Source organism: Crocodylus siamensis, chromosome 2 (assembly GCF_052110815.1).
Source record: "Crocodylus siamensis isolate JL-2025a chromosome 2, ASM5211081v1, whole genome shotgun sequence".
Taxonomy (NCBI): domain Eukaryota; kingdom Metazoa; phylum Chordata; order Crocodylia; family Crocodylidae; genus Crocodylus; species Crocodylus siamensis.
Window position 1 is genome coordinate 99,379,579 of NC_143396.1, and position 20,917 is coordinate 99,400,495.

A 20,917-nucleotide genomic window follows, 5' to 3' on the forward strand; every position below is an offset into this window, starting at 1 on the left:
CCCAAAGCGGAGTGCCTTTGTTATCTTCTGTAAGTCCCTACATGCAAGCAGGGTTGGGGGGAAGCTCCAATCCACCTGTCCCTGTCCAGTGCAGGCTGGGCAAACCCTAGCCTACAGCTCCCTTCCCCTCCCTTCTCCCCTTCCCATCCTTCAAACAGCACTGGAGCTAGGAGTGGGGGCTAGGGGAGACAAACTGCAGCCAGGCAGCTCCTTGGAGTGGAGTTTGATCCCACCCCTCACACCCTGACCCAACAGTGAATGTCTGTGGGGTTGGGGGGCAGGGGGCAGTCAGTTTAACTCATGTTTAACTTTCTGTCAATTTAACTTTCTGTGAAGAGCCATGAGTTAGACTGGGGAGCTGCACATCTATCAGCATTCTGAGTGCCCAAGACTCAAGAAAGCATGCAGGAGTATGCTCAGGATTTAGGAGAAAGTCCCTTCCTGAGAATTTCTAACAAGCATACCAAAGTACTTCTGCCAAAGTGCAGTAGTTTGATTATAAATAATCTAAGAGGCAAAAGTACAGGCATGTGAATGCCAGCTCACTGCTCTTCTCTTTCCTCATAGCCAGGCAAGAAAGGGCCTAGCATAGATAAAGAAGGGGTGAAACTCTGGCTCAGCCTTCCCCGATGCAACAGCCAGTGAACCTACCTACTGAAATAACCTACTGTGAGGGTTCTCAACTTGTGAGTCTTATTTGCTCTTCCTTTTTCATATCGCTGACGGAGGAGAGGGGTTGTAGTGATTCTGGGAAGACCAATATGACATTGTTGTGGGCAAAGTTGAGATAATTGGTGTTACTAATATTGGCCTATAGCAAATTGCTTTGCCCCCAAAGCAAGGAGTAAGCAGGAAAAAAAACCATGACTCAGGTCCACCTATCCCTTCCTGGCCCATTCCTGAGCTAGTTCATCTATGCTTATTTCTTTACTATGAGCTGAGAGTTTAGCCTATATCTTGGAATGCAACTGATGCGATTAAAGATATCATATAGGCAGTGACTTTTGCAAGTTGTCCAGGATTAATTATTGAAAAACTAGCAACAATTATATGTACATTATATGGCTGGAAAAAATTAAATTTATAATATAAAATGAAATACATTTAAGTGTGTACATTCACATTTAAAATAAATATATTTTTAGATGAGAGTTTTGCCTTCTGAAAAACTGGCCGATCCCGATTTCATAGATTCCAGCTCTTCTCACAATTAAATTATAATGAATTTTACATGATAAACTCTTCAAGTTGGTTATTAAAAACTTTTGGCATCTCAGAAATGCCGTTTAATTGTCTAGACCCATCTGCTGGGACATTAACGTTTTGGCTCTCTAAAGTATGGACGATATTTCTGGAATGTTGCAGTTTATTTAATACTGCCATTAAACATGATCTATCTTTACTTGAAGAACTGCAGTGTTTTTCAAATGAAAACTATCCGGGCAGAAAAGATAGGATGGCCAAATTAGTATAAGCAAGGTAATGTGGAAGTTGATTAATAAATTAGTTATAAAGGTAACCAGCAAGAAAAAAAGAACATATGTTTTTGGGGGGGGGGGGGTTAAGTTTGTAAGATGTTTAGTAAATTCACTTAGAGAATTGATTTTAAGGCCCAAACCCTGTAGCTGCATCTATGTGGGAAGTGACTTGAGCCTTTACAGGGCCTTACTGATTTCCATTAGAACTCTGTTGTTTTAGTGACCTCAGCAGACCCAACTGCAATACTACAAATTAAAGTTGCTTTTCACATTAAATTACTTCCTAATAATAAGCTGCTTCCTAATGTAATAAGGTGCTTGCCATGATACAATACTAGCTAAGTCTTTAGGCTTTGATCCCACAAAAAATTTAAATTGAGCTAATATGCTTAAAAGTGTGCAGTCACTGAAGAATTCTCTCAAGTTATGTTACTTTTCTTGATTAAACTGGCCTGAGTAAGAGCAACTATACTACAAAATAACATGACTGCTGCTACGACTACACTGGCATTATGTTTAGTACTGGGGGCCAGGTACTGAAGTTATACTTTATTGTGCAGTAGGCGCGCAGAAAATGCTCTATGGGCATAACCAAACAGATGGTCAGGGCACATAAGACAGCTGTAAAAATGGCAGATCTTTAAGATAACCATGCATGCATGTGGTATCAGACTTCACTACTGTAGGTTAGAGTGCCATAATGAACATCTGTACCACATCCCATCACAACTCACAGTAGGTCACATTCTGCCAATATCCCATGGAGCATTGCAGCACCTCAGTCACCTCCACTTCTCAGGGCAGCACTCTAGCCGTGGCCGAGCTCACGTGGTCTGCCCAAGTGCTGGGTTGGCTCCACCCCTAGGCTCTCAGTGACCTGAGGTGGCAAAGCCTCTGTTTCCACCCCCCACCTCCTTCTTCCCTCTGGCAAGCTATGACCACTGCCTGGTACTATCACTCAGTGCGTGGATTCCATCTACCCTGTCTGAGCATTTGTAAAGATTTCAGCTTTTGATTAAGTGCTGTGCTGTTTGCTGGACAATGCAGTCACATGGGGGCTGTCCAAGATGCTTATCTTGTACAGTATTGTTTTAAAGGATCTGTATCCAGATCTCAGTCTGTTCATCTTGACCCAGGTTCTCTGTCAAGGTGGTGCCTAATGGGGGACTCATTTGGTGTTGGTAGAAAATGCTGTAGGAATAGATTTCAGACTGAACAATTATTTCATTTCCATTTACCTCACTCCTTATCTAAATTTAGCACAACACACAGTACCTGGCCTGCTGGACTCTCCACAGGCCCTTAAACCTCGCAGCAGGGGAGTGGGTAGGGGCTATCTTCTTATGTCACTTGGTCTAATGCACGAGAGTGCAGGGAATAAATCTGTGTGTGTGCAAGTTGCACAGCCTGTTATGAGTCTCTGTGTGCTAAGTACAGTGTTGAGCTTGTTAGTGCAGTGGTTCTGAGCACTTTGAAGTTGGCACAAGAACTTAAGGCAGCAACCTGTGCAGAGACTTTATTGCTGACCTTCTGAATGTGATGTTTATAAGTGAGGGAATGGTTTAGTGTGACTCCTTGGTAGCTTAGGATATGCTCATGGGGAAGGGTGTAGTTGCCTACTCTGATATTCAGGGAGCTTTTGGTTTGATGATTGTCCAGGTGGAGGAGTGACAATACTGATTTATTGATGCTCCCCACTGACCTCATGCTTTGAAAACATCCCCACCCCCAGCCAACCATCACTGGCCTAGAATAAAGCAAAGATACCAGGGTTGGGACAGTCTACTATTGTTGGGGGCTTAACAGTCTGTGTTACATTGAGTGGGGCCATATATCTGGGTAATTGACAACTGGCCACACCATCCTTCAAGGTCTCACTGCTCTCCTGAGAGAAGCCAATGTGTTTACCCACCTGATGCAAACCCTAATCCAAACAGACCCTGATATACACTGGAAGCTTTTTCCAAGCCCCACAGCTGAGTATAACCAACAGCAAAACTGTACATTTTTGCTAGTGATCCTCCAAGTGCCATTTGGCAGAGCAGCTACAAATGAGCACCACTGCTAGTAAGGTGCAGCTAGAAATGAAAATTCTCTGTAGCACAAGAGATCCCATGGTGTCTCTTTTGTCTGTAAGATCCACGTTGATATGTGGAAGGTCATCATGGAGCTTAAGATACTGGATCCAGGATGGTCAGCCAGACACCTGCAGAGCACCACAGTTGTATGTATAGATGGCACCAATGACATGAGGACCAAAGGGGGCCCTCAGTGTGGGGGTGGTTAGAATGGACAGATTGCCAACTGCACCTGCAGTGCCACAGCACATGAATGAAGCATCCAGGCCCAGGAACATGCTGCAAGTTCCAAGAACAAGGTCTATGGATGGCCAGCCACTTGCGGAGGGAGGTTGCATGCACTGCTATAGAGCTGAAAGAGTCACAGCACCAGGATAAGGAGTTTATGCACAGGGTCAGTGACTGCTTGGGATCCAGCTACCACATCAGTCCCACCTCCTGAGGGGAGACATTGCCCTTCTGGGACTAAGTGGTGCATCAACAAGAAATATTGAGAACAAAACCAGTGATGTTTTAAACCCTACCCCTCTCTCTCAGATGTGGAGAACCTGGAGAGGGTCCAGAGGAGGGTCACTCATATGTTTGAGGGCCTCCGTGGCCAGCCCTATGAGGAGAGACTGAGGGACCAGCCCTATGAGGAGAGATCTCTTCAGTCTCCACAAGAGGAGACTGAGGGGGGATCTTGTGGCTGCCTACAACCTTATCAGGGTCTACCAGCAGGGACTTGGGGAAAGTCTGTTCACCAGAGCCCCCCTTGGGGTCACCAGGAACAATGGCCACAAGCTGAGGGAGGATAGGTTTACATTAGATATTAGGAAGAACTACTTCATGGTAAGGGTGGCCAGAGCCTGAAATAGGCTTCCCAGAGAGGTGGTACTTTCACCTTCCCTGGAAATCTTCAAGAGGAGACTGGATAGGCACCTGGCTGGGGTCTTGTGACCCCTGCCACCCCCAGTGCTTCTTCCTGCCCATGGCAGGGGGTCAAACTAGATGATCTGTCTAGGTCCCTTCCAACTCGTTGAGTCTATGATTCTATGATATTCTCAATTTGGAAATACACCAGTGAGGCCACTCCGGGACCACCCCCTATATAAGTTCTCTAGCTAGCACACCAGAGACCAAGGTCTGAAATGCAGCCACAGAGGAGTACCACCCTAGAGTAACATCAGTGCCTGCAAGGAGTGGGCAGAGACCTTAGGGTTCTGCTTCCAAGCAGGTACCAGGATACTTCATTGTGAGTGGCTCAGTATATATTCCCTGACTAAGCCCAAGTAGGATCCTGAAAGTAGGATTTACTCTGTATAAGCCTCGAAAGGACCTGAACTTTAGGCTGCTCTGAGAATGTTGAACACATATCAACATGATAGACTGCTCATAAAATGCAACTATGGCCACATTCTTTGAAACCTCATCTAGAGCAGTGTTTCTCAACCGGTGGGTTGTGACCCAAAAGTGGGTCATAAGAGTATATGAAAGGGTGGCAAACAAACTTTAAAAATAGATCACAAAACTTGAAAAAATTGATTCTCTTCTAAAGGAGAAAAACGTGGAAAACTGAGGCTTTTCCCATTCACTCTGGCACAGTTCCAGCCTGCAAGGGGCTGCTTGGGGCCTCTCATGCCCTGCCTCCCTGCCCCACATACCCAACCCCTGCTCCACACACTCTGGGAGCTAGGGCCTGGAAGCTAGGGTCAGCAGGTTGGGAGTGAGGGGCACTGGGTTGCGACTAGCCATTGGTGTTTACAAATGGGTCCTGGTACAAAAAAGGTTGAGACCCGCCAATCTAGAGTAGGAGGAGGAAGAAGTAGTGCCTATCTGTTACATAACAACTTAGTAGCTACAACAGTCACCCTGGAAGTGAAAAACCTGGGGTTTGAGTTCCCCCCAGCACTGAACAGAGCCCCCCACTCCCTGCGCCCTCAACAGCGAGGGGGGGGGGAGTGAGGGAGGAGGAGGAAGGGGAAAAATACCCCACAACATGGAACAGAGGCCTCCTCCCTGCCCTGTGGGGGGAGGGAGGAGGGGAAGAGTCTCCACCTGGGGCTGGGAAGCATCTTATGGAAGCCCCCTTCCCCACCCCATGACAGCAGGGGGAAGATGGGAGGGGGGCTCTATCCAAGGCTGCCCAGCCTGGCCTCAGCCCCAGAGCCTGGCCACAGCCCCTCCCTGCCCCAAGGGACAACCGTCCCAGCATGGCCCTGTTAAGGTGAAGGGAGCAGGGAAAAAAGTTAATTCCTCCCTCCATCCTGTCTGGTCCCTTCTGCCCTGCAGCCGGGGTCTGCCAGCCCCAGGGGCCACCGCCCTCCCCCTCCGCTCCCCAGCTGACAGGCAGACCCCAGCTGCAGTGGGGGAGGCAGGAGGAATTAATCCCCTTCCTGCTCACTTTGCCTTAACAGGGCCATGCTGCCCAGTGTCTCGCCATGTCCTGTCCCTGCTCTGGCTTTAGAGCAGAGAGGCAGAGCCAGCCTATCTCTGGAGCAGAGCACAGTCCCACCCAGAGAGCATACCAGGATGTTGGGGGAGTCTGGTTTAACTTAAAACAGCAAGGGATCTTGGACAGACATTATATAAACTGATTTGAGCCATATCAGTTATGTCTGATACTACATTCGACCAGGTTTACCTCAAACCAGTTTCAGCCATTTTGTAACTGGTTTATGTGCACTGAATGTCTGTTCTGTTACGGGTTTAAACCAGTTTCTGATCACTTAAACCAGTTTATGTGTAATGTCTGTCTCTTGCCTATAAGTTTACTGACTAGACGTGGCCTTTGTTTTTTTTGGGACCAAGCTCTGAGACATCTGGGGATAAATTTCTTTGTCCTGTGTATTAAGCTTCTCTATGAATTCTTTCCTGTGGATTTGTTGTCCCCCCATCTCCCCCGCTGCTTTCTCACAATTACATTTCATGACCAGAAGCAACTTAGTGTTCTTGAGTGTAGCTAGCATTGCATCCACCCTGCAGTGGTTGTGAGTGTGAACCAGTGTTCATGGGACCTAGCTCATGGTTAGGCAGCTTAGTTTAAGTCACCATAAACCTAGTGGGATCCATTTGTGCAAGCATTTACACCTTGCTGGGAGAAGGCACAGGGAACTGGAGGCAATTAAGTCAGGAGTGAGGTGAGGGGCTACTGGGTCTGTGGAGGGGACTGGCAGGTCTGGGGGGTGCTGGTGGGTCTGCAGCAGGGGTTGGCAAGTCCACAGTGGAGCTGCCTAGTCTAGGGATGTTCTAGGGTGGAGTAAAAATAGCCCAGTCAGAGTCAGAGGGTAAAAACAGCATAGTCCCATGGCTGTGGAGAGTGGATGGGCTTTTCCAACCCCAAGACTGTGCTGTGGATAGATGCAAGTATTCACTAGGGTGGGGTAACCCTTACTGGGCATGATTAACCCTTGGCCAATCTAAAGTTAGTTCGCATTGGACAAGGACTAGCTTGAGTTCGGGTGTGCTGTTTTAGGGGGCACATAAGCCTCATGAATGCTTGTCCAGTGGGGCATTTAGATTACCCCAGCCTTCACTAGAGTGATCTAAATACGATTCTTGTACATACCCTGGGTTAGCAGCTGATAACTTCTGCTACTCAGCGCTTCAGCCTATGCTCCCTGACAAGCCAACCAACTGTGGCGAAGAATCTTATTGCACACAACTGGGGATTTTTCACATATGGACAGGATTTGAATTATGTAGCTCAATAAGAACCCTAAGTATTCACAGGATCAGAGTAGTAGTTTGCACCTTTGAATAGGCTGACCTGACAGCAGCCTATAGTGAAGGCTGTTAAACTCTTCATATTTGTTTTAGCTGTAGCAACTCGACACAAGCTATTTATCAGAGTTTTTCCGTGCTTGGTATATGCTTCCAGCTGAATTATTTTGGAAATCTTCAGCAAAAGTAGTTCAACTACAAAAAGTAGTTCAGCTGTTTTTTTGAAAACTACTTTTTGGTTTTTGAGAACTACTTTTGAGAATAAAATTAAGAAGGACTTTTTTTTCTACCTGCACCAAAAACTCTTAGAATGTTCCGAGAAGCTCAAATGCCCCGTGTGTGTGTGCACAAGAGGACTGAGTAAAGGTTGTACAGGCTGTTTTAACTGGCATTTCCTAACATTTGAGTGCTTAGGCCTTACATTTTACTTACATCTACACAAGGTACCCTTTTTCAGACAGAAATATGATTTTCAAGTTAGCTCTGTCCCTGCAAATCCCAGTGGTCATTAGCAGTACATTCTGACAGGCGCTCCAAGGCACATGCAAAGGTCAATTAGTTCCTGAGGAACCGCCTGGTTTTTGCAAATCACTGAGAGTGAAAGAAAACTACAAAAAGCAGAGTTGTAAGTTAGTCTACGAATGTATTCAGTCTCCTTAAGGGAGTTGAAAATATTCCTGTACCAGATTCCGCATTACATTTAACCTTCTGTGCATGTTAGTAATCTCCTTGATATTCTGCTTGACAAATCTAGACTTTTCCAATAGACACGAGAGTATAAAATAGTCTCAGGATGTGCAATGTTATAAGATTAAGTCCTTCACATAGGAATGAGGGCAAGATTAATGTATATTAAAGACTCATAAATTCTCATTTGAGGTTTTTTTGACTAATGTTAGGTCAAAGTCAGCATAGGAAAAGAAAGATACATCAGGGACTGAGAAATCATGCAACAGGTCTGAGATTTCTTTAGCAGCTCTCAGCAGTTCTACCCAGCACTGGCTCGGCTAGTAATTGAACACAGGTGCAGCTGGAACATTACTTATGATGCTGTACTGTCTTCCCCAAACACCTAAGCACAACAAAAAAAATCAATGCTGCCGAAGTACAAGCTTAGGGTTGCACAGAAAAGGTACTGCTGTGTGAATGACATATTTTTATTTTGGCATTTCTGAAGCAATTACAAGTATTGGTTTGAGTAAAGCCAAAATGAAAAATTTTGGTGAATTACACGTTCAAAAATTCATTTTTATTTAATGTTTAATAAATCTGAGAGGGATCTCTCAACAAAAGAAAGATCATTTTCAATTAGAGTAATCCAAGTTTCATTTAGGAATTATCAAAAAGAAAGCTTTTTCAGACCAAACACATTAATGGAACCATGGGCAGATCTAGGGTTTTGAAAAGGGGTTACAGGCGGTGTGGCACATCATAGCATATAATGCAGCATACATTTTCCTCCAGTTAAACTAAAAGCTTTACTAATATGCTAGGGGCTAGCAATAGCATTATATTATTTAGTTTAAGATCAAAGCAAAAACTAATATAACTATTGAAATATGCAGTGATTTGCTAGATTATACTCCATTAAACAAACACAGTGAACTAGGCGAAAATAGCCAAAACAATCAAAAGGCATTATGTTATTAGTCCTGTAGTCATTATAGTTAAATATACACTCTTATTCAAATTCATAACACAAAATGTAACTTTCCTGGGTGTCTAGACATTTCTATACCTGAGTTAATATTACTGTGAAAGAGTAAACAGCGATGGGGCAAAAAAAGCCGGAGAACGCTGCTTCCAGAGCTATTACCATATTAGGATAGAAGCTCTGGAAAAAGAAAAGAAAGAGGAGAAGGGAGTCTCAGAAAGGGAAAAGAAAGAAAGAGCGTCTGAAGGAGAAAGTGAGGGAGAAAGAAGATCTCTAGGAGATAAGACACATACCTCAGGATTTTTCTCGCCACTGGAGAGAGCGGAGCTCAGAGAAAGAGGGGCGTATCCCTGAAGAGGCACCCGAGAGGTGGATAGCAGCCACACTGAAAAGTAAACAAACAAACAAAAAAGGGAAGAGTGAATTGACTCACTCCCACAAGCTTAGTGAAAACAACTGAGTGCTGACCACAAGGATTCAAGGCTTCAGGCACGCACCAGATGAAAGGTACACACTCAGGATAGCAAAAAGTAAAGAGAGAGAAAAAACAAGGCTTGAAGAGAAAAGCCTGCTCCAAAAAAAAAGGGAAATAAATGGACAAGCCAGAGTTAAAGGGACTTTGTTTATTAACACCTGGTTCAGTCCAACCAAACTGATAAAGGTTAAATAAGAACAGTATGTAGCTAGAATGACAAAGTCAATATAATTGTTAAAAAAAAGGACCACTTGTGTTTAAAGATAATGAAAGTTAGTACAGTGTTATAAAGAATAAAAATAAAGACAAGTGTTAATTTGCATCTGACTGTGGTTATATATATCGGCGAGTGTGTGGGAATAATCGAGTGAAGTTTTCCTCTATAATACCGGGATTCCTAATAGAGACACCCAAAGAGCAAAATAAAACAACAAATATATATATAACAACTGTCCTGACACGTGACATCATAAAGCAGAACTTATTATAATAACATCCAAGACGTGGCAGGCGGGAAAGTTGGGGTTCTTATAGCTCTTTGGGAGATTATAAAAGGATAGAGAGAGGCAAGGTCCACCATCACAATTACCATACCTGAGTCCAGGTTTTAGCTAGAGCTAGAAACAGTCTGTACAGCTGTAAAATATAAAATGGACATTAGCAGGAGTGGCCAACACACAGCAAAGTTGCACAAGAAAGGATACCTGGAATACTGGAACATCAAGACCATTAAAAATGATTGAAAGTCATTAACACCAGTGAAGTGGTGAGAGATTAGCAGGAATTAGGGGGATGATACTGAGTCACTGAGTCAATTGACTCTCTCAGTGCTACCTGAATGCTACTGCCCTTCCCAGGCAGTTGGTTTTAAAAGTTGGGTAGAGCAGGAATCAAAAGGGGTGAAAATGCACTACTGCACTGCCTCCCACCTTCTCACCCCCAGTTCCACTCTTGGGTGAAGCTAACATGAATATCAAAGTTGTGGAAGGTTTTGGATAAGAAGTTTTCCTTAGCCCTTCCAAACCCTTCCCCATACAGACCTAAACCTGCTGAAGCCATACAACTACTAACACTCCTAGCTCTTTCCATTGTGTTTCTGTAGTCTACAGCCTAATTTTGGCTCTTTGTATGCAGGCATACTTGTAATAAGAAATATGTGTGGCCTCCTCCCTCTCAAGTATACCATGGAGTACATTAAATGACTGTGTTCTTGCCTCACAGGATCTGAATAAGCGCTACACATATAACCTGGAAAACGCTGAGACCACTGAGAGTATCCTAAAGCTTGAATGACTGATGAAAAAGTACTGATTGATAATTTACTATCAAGAACTGGCCATCAGTCATTTAAATTGCACTCTTATAGGATGGTATATAGTTCTCAGTAGTGCCATTTTTTATAAGTGTCTGTTATTGTTCATATTGTCCCAGAGCCCACTTCAGCATCTATTATTCATGAATATCAGCTTATCCTGATAGGAGTGCTACTCATTTCATTTGGATTCCTTGAAGAACAAAATGCATTAATGAGCATAGTAGAATATGCTCATTCTCTAGTTTTGATCACTCTTATTTTTTTATATTGACTGTATCGTCATATAATTATTCTTTCATTTTAAGTTCTTTGAAAAACATTGTCATTCTTATTGACTCTTCCTTTCCAGAATAAGGCATTGTTAAACATATGAATTGATAGTTGGTAAAACAGAACAGAAACACCAGTCTAATTGTAAAATAACTGTTTTTCTTGTTAAGGAAGACTAAATTCTAGGAGGGAAAAAAAACAAAACCCAGGATTAGAGGTACTTCAAAGCCTTGATTTCTTGGGCATGTATAAGTGATGACTTATTAAATACATTTTAATATGAAATGGTAAATAGAAGTGACATTTCTTAAAGAAAACACAAGAAAATATTTTCTCCATATGTTTCACTTTAATGTCTCTAAATTGTTCTAAACACAGCCTGAAGGAAGAAAATAGACAGGATCCTAATCCTGAAATATATCACATAATTGAGGTAACAATGATACTCAGTTCATAGGCCTATGAAATTACGATACCAAGTAGTTGTTTTGTAATGCACACATATCTTTAGTTCATATAATTGTAGCTGTATACCAGTAAATAAGAAGAAAAATGGACTCACTGTCATGAGTTAAGAGTTCATTCTTTTTGCAATCATTTCAATGTATTGTGAAATTCCTCAGTTACTAGGGGAATTTCAGTAGTTTCTTGTCTTACCACAAAACCCCTCTCTACAAGCCCATTAAAATTAAGAATCCTTGGATATTTCATTTATTTCCCTCTGGCCCACAGGTTCTCAGCCTTTGTAGACTTAGAGTATCCCTCATAAAATTTTGTCTATTTACTTTCACTCATTTTCAGTATGTAAAAATAACAGAACAATTCTTCTGTACCAAAGAACTCAGGAAGACCACATTAGGTCAGAATGTTTTTAACACTATGGATTTCTATTTGAAGTCTCTGGGTTTATCATGTGAATTGTGTTTAGGCACTTGGATACCTAACAGTAAAAATATTGAGGAGCACCCCACAACACTCTTAAAAAGGATCTCACTGCACCCCAGGGTGCTTGGCTGAATATCACTGCTCTTGACATTCTATATCATATCTACTCAAACCTTCTATGTATTTCAGTAGAGCTTCAACAAAAGCTAGGGCCCTAGGAATCTCATATACAACTGATCGTTTTGTCTATAAAGCTGGGATTTTTGGCACTCTGGGAGGAAAACAGGATTCTGGATTTTTGCACAGTGGAGATGGCTATTTTTGGCACCTTCTGGACAGGAAAGACATTGGTTTGAAATTTAATTTGAGATTTGAGTTTTGGTTCCTGAATTCACAAGTGTTTAATCCTGTTTTTGAGGAACAGCCCTTCAAACTGCCTGATATAAACATCTTTAAATGGTGTCTTTGAAAGGAAATCACAGAAGCAACAAGGAGATGCAGTTTACACCAGCAGTTGAATTAAAATGTATGTATTTAAGTTCAATGGGGCAGCAGTAAGTAGTTGGTAGAATTCAGATTATATAAGGGTCATAAAAATACTGCATCTGTGTAGTGTTTGAGTGAAAGAGATGGAGTTTCACGGACTGAAGAAAAACCTTGTATGAATGTTAGGTTCAGAATGCCAACACTAGTGATTTTTTCATTTAATAATAGAAACTGATAAAAATCATGTAGCAAATGCAAAAGTAGTAAATATAATTAGAAGATTTTAATAAATGAATTGCAATAGGTAAAATAGGTGATTGGATACTGCTGAAATCATAAAAGAAATAAATACAATATGTGTTCTGGCTGCCTAGCATAGTGAGTAGGAAATCACAAATAAGCATATATTAACTCAGCAGATGCATGACAAATAGAGCCAAGGAGGTGATACGTCCCCTATATGCAGCATTGGTCAGACCACAGTTGGAGTATTGTGTCCAGTTTTCGGTATCATACTTCAAGAAGGATATTGATAGACTTGAGAGGCTCCAGAGAAGGCCCACTGATATAGCCAGGGGCTGATAGGACAAGCCCTATGGGGAGAGATTGAGGGACCTGGACCTCTTCAGCCTCCTCAAGAGAAAGCTGAGAGGTGATCTTGTGGCCACCTACAAATTCATTAGGGGGACGCAGCAAGGGATCGGAGATGCTCTGTTCACCAGGACACCTCTTGGGGTAATAAGGAACAATGGTCACAAACTGACAGAGAGTAGTTTTAGGCTGGACATCAGGAAAAACTTCCTTCATGGTAAGGATGGCCAACATTTGGAATGGGCTTCCAAAGGGGGTGGTGCTCTCCCCTAGCTTGGGGGTCTTTAAAAGAAGGCTGGACAGGCATCTGGCTGGGATCATCTGACAGCAGCACTCTTTCCTGCCTAGGCAGGGGGTCAGACTCGATGATCTGTTGAGGTCCCTTCTGACCCTAGTATCTATGAATCTATGAACTCAAAGATTGCACACCTGGAGTCAGCAGGCCACCTGTGCTGGAATACATTGTGTGGCTGCACCCAGGGTCCTTGGGAACCAGGATATGGTTCAGCTGCTGCATAAAAGACATGGGCCTGCAGGTAGCTCCAGACTGGTAGCTGTGGTCCATGACAGAACCACTGGATCCACAGGGTCTTGGCCTTTATATGGCACTGCCACACAGATCACGGATGGCCATGCTCCTGCATGTGGGTTGCCATGGTCATATACGTGGGCATTTGAGCCACCCTGGGAAAACTGGCTTTGTACCTTGGCATCACCTCACAGTGCAAAAAGGTCAGCAGTCTCTCCCTCTGTCCAGCTGGGGCCCTGGGATGCTGAGTGTGGCATTAGTGAAGCTGCCATCTTGGGTCCTTTGACAGAACTTGGGGCCTAAGCCAGAGACTCCAGCTGCTGCAGGTGCTTGCCACAATCCTACAATAGAGGGGCACAGTGCCTGGGAGGCAGCCAGGTGATAAAACAGGCTCTGGGGGGCAGATCTGGGGTCTGTGGGTGGCATGGGACCATGCCTCTGAGGCCCAATGCCCAGGGGCTGGCAGTAGCTGGCACAGGCCCAAGGGTCAGGCCAGGGGTCTAAAGGCCAGGCTGAGACAGGCAAAGAGCTATCCTTGCTACAGGACAGAAGAAACTCCCAACCCTGTGGCTCTGGCCCAAGCAGGATGCTGGGACCCTGGTGGTGTGGCTACCCTAGAGCAAATTTGCTCCCAGTCAGTGTCTGTAAATGCACTTCTGTGCAGTACTTACTGCACAGTTAATCTAATACCTGCATTTACAGGTACTAACTAACTGTAAATTAGTTTACTGGATCATAAATGCTGTGTACACGTAGATGGTGATGTTTTACTGTGCAGTAGACTAAACTACCGCACAGTAAAGCATCTCATGCAGAATCATCCACTGTGTACCAATAACAGTCTGCCAGTAGTGAACATATGTGTCGTGGTTGCTTTTTGATGGTTGCACCCAGCCGTGAACAAAGTACTAGCTGGTGTTTTTTAAAATCCAAGCCAATGGTGCACCATAGTGTATGGTGACCAGTGGGGTCCCAAAAGGCTCTGTCCTAGGGCCTATACTTTTTAACATCTTCATCAATGATGTGGACATTGGTATCAAACGCAGGCTGGCCAAGTTCACCGACAACACCAAACTCTGGGGCAAAGGATCCACACCTGAGGACAGAAGGGTGATCCAGGCAGTTCTTGACAGGCTCATGAAATGGACAGATGAGAACCTGATGGTGTTTAACACCAAAAAATGCAAGGTTCTCCACCTTGGGAGGAAAAAGTTACAGCATGCTTATAGGCTCAGCAGTGCTACGCTGGTTAGCACTACAGATGAAAGGGACTTCAGGATCATGATTGACCACAAGATGAACATGAGCCTTCAATGTGATGCTGGGGCTAGTAAAGCGAGCACAACGTTGGCTTGCATCCATAGATGCTTCTCAAGCAAATCCTGGGACGTCATTCTCCCATTGTACTCAGCATTGGTGAGGCCGCAGCTGCAGTACTGAGTTCAGTTTTGGGCTCCACAATTCAAAAAAGATGTGGAGAAGCTTGAGAGAGTGCAAAGGAGAGCCACGCGCATGATCAGAGATCAAGAAAACACACCTTATGATGACAGGCTGAGAGCCATGGGAGTCTTCAGCCTGGAAAACCACAGGCTCAGGGGCGATCTGGTGGCCACCTATGAGTTTATCAGGGGTGTTCACCAGGATCCGGGGGAACATCTGTTCACCAGACCACCCCAAGGGATGACAAGATCGAACTGTCACAAACTCTGCTGCAACCAATTCAGGCTGGGCATAAGGAAGAACTTCTTTACTGTCCAAGCCCCCAAGGTTTGGAATAGACTGCCGCCGGAGGTGGTTCAGGCACCCACTTTGAACACCTTCAAGACGCATTTGGATGCTTATGTTGCTGGGATCCTATGATCCCTGCTGACTTTCTGCCCCTGGGGCAGGGGGCTGGACTCGGTGATCCTCTGGGGTCCCTTCCAGTCTGAATGTTTATGAAATCTATGAAATAATGATGTTCGGTGATCAGCCAGTGTGTATGGTGATGGCAAGAGATTTGCTCTGTACTTTATCTGTTTCCAACTCGATGTGCATAAGAATAAGAGCTGCACAATGCCAAAACACTGAATTACCAGCTGAGACTGCTGTGAGCAGTTATAGACACTAAATGTTTGAGGCTATACTTTCAGAAGTATAAAGTGATACTTGTAAGAGTTAGTGCTTATGGCCCATAAGTTATGGGATGTTTCCTTTGCCACACAAGTTTACTTTGGAATGCAATACAAATGGGAAGGTTAAGGTCTGGGTGAAAGCTACAAAAGACACAGCAATCATTATAGATTGACCTTGGAGTGTGGCTTTTAAACTAACATATGGTGAATCAAGCAATGTATATCCTTGTTGCTTCATAGAAGGGGTGTCAAAGAAAAGGCCTGAAGGCTGGACACCACCTGTGGTGCCATATCATCTGACCCTGGTGCTGGCTTCATCCAGGGCCAGTCTGGGAATCCACCAATGTGCCATTTCCAGTGCTCACGGCACCCATCTGGGACTGTACTGTATGTGGCACCTACTCTAATACATGCCATGTTCTGAAACAGCCAGAGTAGGTACTGTGTGCAGCTGGCTTCCCAATCTGGCCAGAATGGGCACTATCTATGGTGCAGTCCCAAACTGGCCAGAGCAGACAACATGAGCACTGAATCCCACATGTGAGGATGGAGGAAAAGGGGGGGCATGGGCCCACAGGGCTGACCCCACACCATTCATCTGGCCTGTGGACTGTGGTCCTGCACTTGGTCCCTGCAAGCAAGATAAGTTTGATACCCCTACTCTATAAACAGTGTGATTAAATGCTTCTGTTAATTGGTTCAAAAAACTTGACACCCCCAAAAATCTGCAAACAAATAAATTGATAGCAATTTAATAACCAGTTTTCTAATGTCAAAGCACATGCTACCACATGGAATAAAGGAAAAAGGGCAATCTCATTTAATATGGCTAGTGAAGAATGGGTACAGTGAGTCAGCACTTGCCTTATGTTTTCTTAGGTCTAATATGAAATAAAATATGGAATACTCTTTCCACTTCTCCCCTATTTATAATTTAACTGGCAATTTAGTGTCTGGTGTTTGTAGCAAATGCCTGTAGATAAGCAGGGACCAAAGTATATAATAGGTAGCAAAAACTGAATGAAAAAGCCCCTAATGAACTTAGGGGTCTTAAGAGAAGTGGATTTTACAATGATTTTAACATCATAAGAATAACAGTCTGAAAAGAAGAGCACAGAACAACTTCCCTCTTCATCTAGGTACACAGGCAATTTCCCTGCTACCTGGCTACAACATCTCTTTTCTTTATATAGCTCCAGGATCCTGCCCTCCTGAGAATTTGGCATGTCCTTCTTTTACAATTATTCTGTATTGTTTGAACTGCAGTTTACTGCTCCTTAAAGGTGCTTTAGTGATAGCACTAAGAGTGAAGTTACATGTTATACTTCGACTATACTAAATCTGTGGAATGTTTAGCAGTGTTAAAGTCAGAATATTCTGTAAGCAGTGTTAAGTGTATTAAGTGTTAATACCAATTTTTTTTCCCTGCACAGCTCTGACTTGTCACTAGAGGGCTGGCAAGCAGGGGTGTGGCTAGAAGCCAGGATACCTGGGCTCTATCCCTGCTCTCCGTGTATGTGGGTTAGGGGATGGGGGGGGCAGAGGGCTGGGAATGATTCATTCTGGGATGCTGTAGGACTGTAAAGTTTTATCTCCATGAGGCAAACTGGTTACCTTGACATGAGCTGGGTAGCTTGGCTCAGAGTTAACCCTCGGCTCAAGTATCATAACTTTGAAACATTCTGAGGGCTTTTAGCATGAGTTAATGAGCTGTAATGGGTAGATGCTCGCATTTTAAGTGCCCTTAACATGGTGTATGCCCTTAACAGGTTTCACTCTTAAGAGTGAAGTTACATAAGATGTTCAAATGATTAACCTCAAATCTTGATCTAGGGTGCAAGGAGAGTTGATCATCAAGCCTATTCTTGGTATTTTCCTCTGTAATTGGCATGCTAATGATTATTTTATGCCCCTTCTGTTCTGGTGGGGAGTTTGTGATGCAACCTCTTGTCTGCCACAAATATTTAAACTCATCAGGTAGCAGCAGTGTATTCTTCCTTTTATGAAGCATAAGGGGGGATGAGAGAACATAGTGGGACATTAAGTTATGAATAGGAAACAAACAATGTTTACACACTTTTGTGATGTTCAGATATTTTATAATGAGTACAGAATCAATTATCTCTTTTTAATAATATCTCCTGGAAATTTAGACCTATTTTCATCTTTTTATTCTTCCATAGGCTTAGCTTTTTCTTCTACGATATTGTTTGGCTTAACAGTCACACAACTCATTCTCCATTGTAAAATATTCCATGGTTGAAAAAAAACAGAGATCTTCAAATTATCAAAGGGCAGAAGATCATTTTAAAATTTATATTGAGATGTTCCACATTTATTCTTCATTAGTAAAGCCTTCATAGCAAGTTTGTTCACTTTTTAAAGTTAAAATAAGATGTTGTCCATTTGCCAGCTACATAAAGCTGGCCTAAGGCTAGGTCATGAGCTAATATAAATTGAAGTTATATTTGAAAAATTTGGTATGTCCTTTCTGCCACTATAAACAACCACAAACACTAATAAAGACTTTGGAATTTTAGCTTGTTAGGAAATTGTGCTCATATTTGAGGAAAAAGATTACATGGTTTTCTATTCAATGACTATATTGACCTATGGTTCTATAAAATAGGCATATAAGGAGTGGATGTTTATACTGAAGTCTCAGCTTAATAAAGTGTTCTTTTTTCTGAGCACAAACTCATCTTAAAGCACTGTCATGAGGGAAGATGGAAACACTTTTAAAACTCTAGGGTCAAAATGTGGGAAGATGGCCATATGAATGAAATCATTAACCTGGTCTTCTCAAAGTAGATTTATGGAAGATCCACACATCTAGCAATTACAGGACACCAAAAAATGCTGAATTTGAAGAGTAGACTATCCTCTGTGGTGGATTAGTAGGGTGGCTTAGCAGATATGCAGATCATATCTTCAAAGCTTTGAAAAGATGTGTGTTCCAAAAACCAATACTAACTCAATTAGTTTCTTTAAAACCTTTGACCCAATTCACTATGGAACACTGAAATCACACGGCATACCAGGCAAATATATGAGCATTGTTGCACAATGGGAAAAGGGTAAAAAAGCTGTATAAAAGGAAATGGAAACAGACTTCAAGGTCAGAAAAAGGGTAAATTTTGTTAAGTGTGTTGTGATTTAATGTTTCTGAAAGTTAAGTTCAAAAGTTTAGACATGCTTCAGATACATAAAAGAATATTCAGTATCTTGTCTTAAGACAAATTGCCTATTGAATAATGCTGGTATAAATAATATGACTTTCCAGTTGAAATATTGACTAGGGTTCCTAACCAGTGCAAAACCCTGTGGCATATTGCAGCAGAGACCCTCTCTGTGTCTGGGAACATTTGGTACCATGACACTCCAATCTAATGATCATGAGAGATACTGCAGTTTGAAAAAAATGATATGGGCCACAGAATGACAAGCAAGCTAGTAGAATGTAACAATGGTAACTGGTAGCCAAGAATAGCACTTGCTATTTTCTAGGCAGCACCGATTGTCATTATTTTTTCTAATTGATACTTCTGATTGAAGGTTATTAATATGATGGGAAGACTGCTTTATATTAGATCTGATCTCATTCCCGTTGCAATTAATTTCGCACTTGAGGCCATGTTGTACTTTTCTCTGAGTTATCAATATGTTACAATATTTAGCATAGCCTATTACTCATAATATTTTGTGTTAAGATTAGGAAGTCAGTATGTTACAAAAGTACACACATTGTTTTTTGAGGGAGTTGGGAAGTGCAAAGAAAGGTCACATTTAATTGCATACATATCCTTAAGCACTTAACAGGCAGGTTAGGATCTGGTCCCATGTTTCAAATTTGGTTGAAGTTTTTCCTAGAAATTTACTCATTAAATCCTCGTTTATATGTTTACTCTTCTTTCTAGTCCCTATTGGAATAATGTTTGCCTGTTTCCAATCTGTAGGAGGATGAAATTAGATTATTTGGATAGGCTAAAACCACTTGGATCTGACAGAGTTCTGCTTCATTCCATTTTTGAGCAAGAATGGCTCATCACACCATGATCCTTTGCATAGCATAATGACAGGTTCCAGCTAGCTCTTTCTTGCAAGAACCACTTAAAAGTACTGTTTCTCACATCTTCTTTCCCTAGGCAAACATAGTAATCTATATTAATCTAATACAGAATTTCAAGTTCAATAAACTATTAACTTAGCTATATTCAATTAGTTTCTAAGGGCATTTTTACAAGTGCTCCCGAGGGTGATGGTAGGCACTTTAATTAGAATGGCTCTCAGAGCCATTCTAATTAAAGAGCCCACAATGTCTTGTGTATCAGCATCCCGGTGCTTCAAAATGGCAGCAGTGGTGTTTTAACTAAAACTTGTCAAACAAGCTTTAGTTAAAGTGCCCCCGCCACCATTTTGAAGTGCAGGGATGATGATACATGAGACGCAGAAGCTACCTGGAGTGCACTAATTAGAATGCTCCAGCATTCGATTAATCGAGTTTGCTCCAAAGCGTTCTAATTACAGCACATTGGAGCAGCACCCCTACACATCTGCAGGCATCCTATGACACCCTGTGCTACTGCATGAACTTCCCTGATATCACCAGTGATATCAGACAGCACTTTTAGATGCTTACTTCTAGTTCCAGAATGCCCTGGGGCTAAACCATTTCAACACACTGAAATATTCCTAAGGAAGCTGACTGATTCAGTCCTTCATATCTCCCTCCCCTTGGGGATCAGGAAACGTTGTTTCCTATTTCATTGAAGTATGTATTATGAAACCAGTGTTATCTTTTGTGATACCACTGATATTTACAGATATTTTTTCCCATCGTAGATACATAAAGGCTACAAACAGAGGTCACATTTGTCTCAGGGTAAAACGTTTTATTCCAGGACAAAGTGCAGTCATTCAGATGTGTATGTCTGCTGTCCCAAGATTGAATCCTAAAAAGGTTCATAGGATAAGAAGTACTATCAGTTTATCCCTGGACATTACAAAATACTGTAAGCATTAATATATTAGCAATGATGTAATCCCAGCTGAACTGTTGTGCCAGGATTACATCACTGAATCAATGGCAGAAAAGCAGCAGTGCATTCAGTTACTCGCTATATCCTGATTAGAAGGGCAGCGTGTATGCATGCCAATCCAGGGACATTCCTGTCTGGGGATAAACATTCACACAATTTGTCCAGGTACAAATGCAACATCTGTTCCTAACCAGTTATTTTCACAAAATGGTGAGAGATGCTGACACCCAAATCATAGTGGTTTTATCCATCTCTGTATATAGTTTCAAGTTTTGACAGATTCTGATGCCAGTTTCTAAAA

The 20,917-nt window shown here is 42.6% G+C and overlaps 1 protein-coding gene across 6 annotated transcripts in view; it reads right to left on the reverse strand.

Annotated features, from left to right (window-relative positions):
- IL15 (interleukin 15) overlaps positions 1-20,917 on the reverse strand; it is a 125,855-nt gene that overhangs the window by 81,292 nt on the left and 23,646 nt on the right. For 4 of the 6 annotated variants that reach the window (XM_090036483.1, XM_090036486.1, XM_090036475.1 and 1 more), the window contains exon 2: positions 9,206-9,297. The gene's annotated coding sequence lies outside the window, so the exon portion shown is untranslated. Of the gene's footprint in view, positions 1-9,205; positions 9,345-9,409; positions 9,428-20,917 lie in introns of those variants that run through there. The other 2 variants (XM_090036478.1, XM_090036477.1) reach the window with 2 other exon arrangements.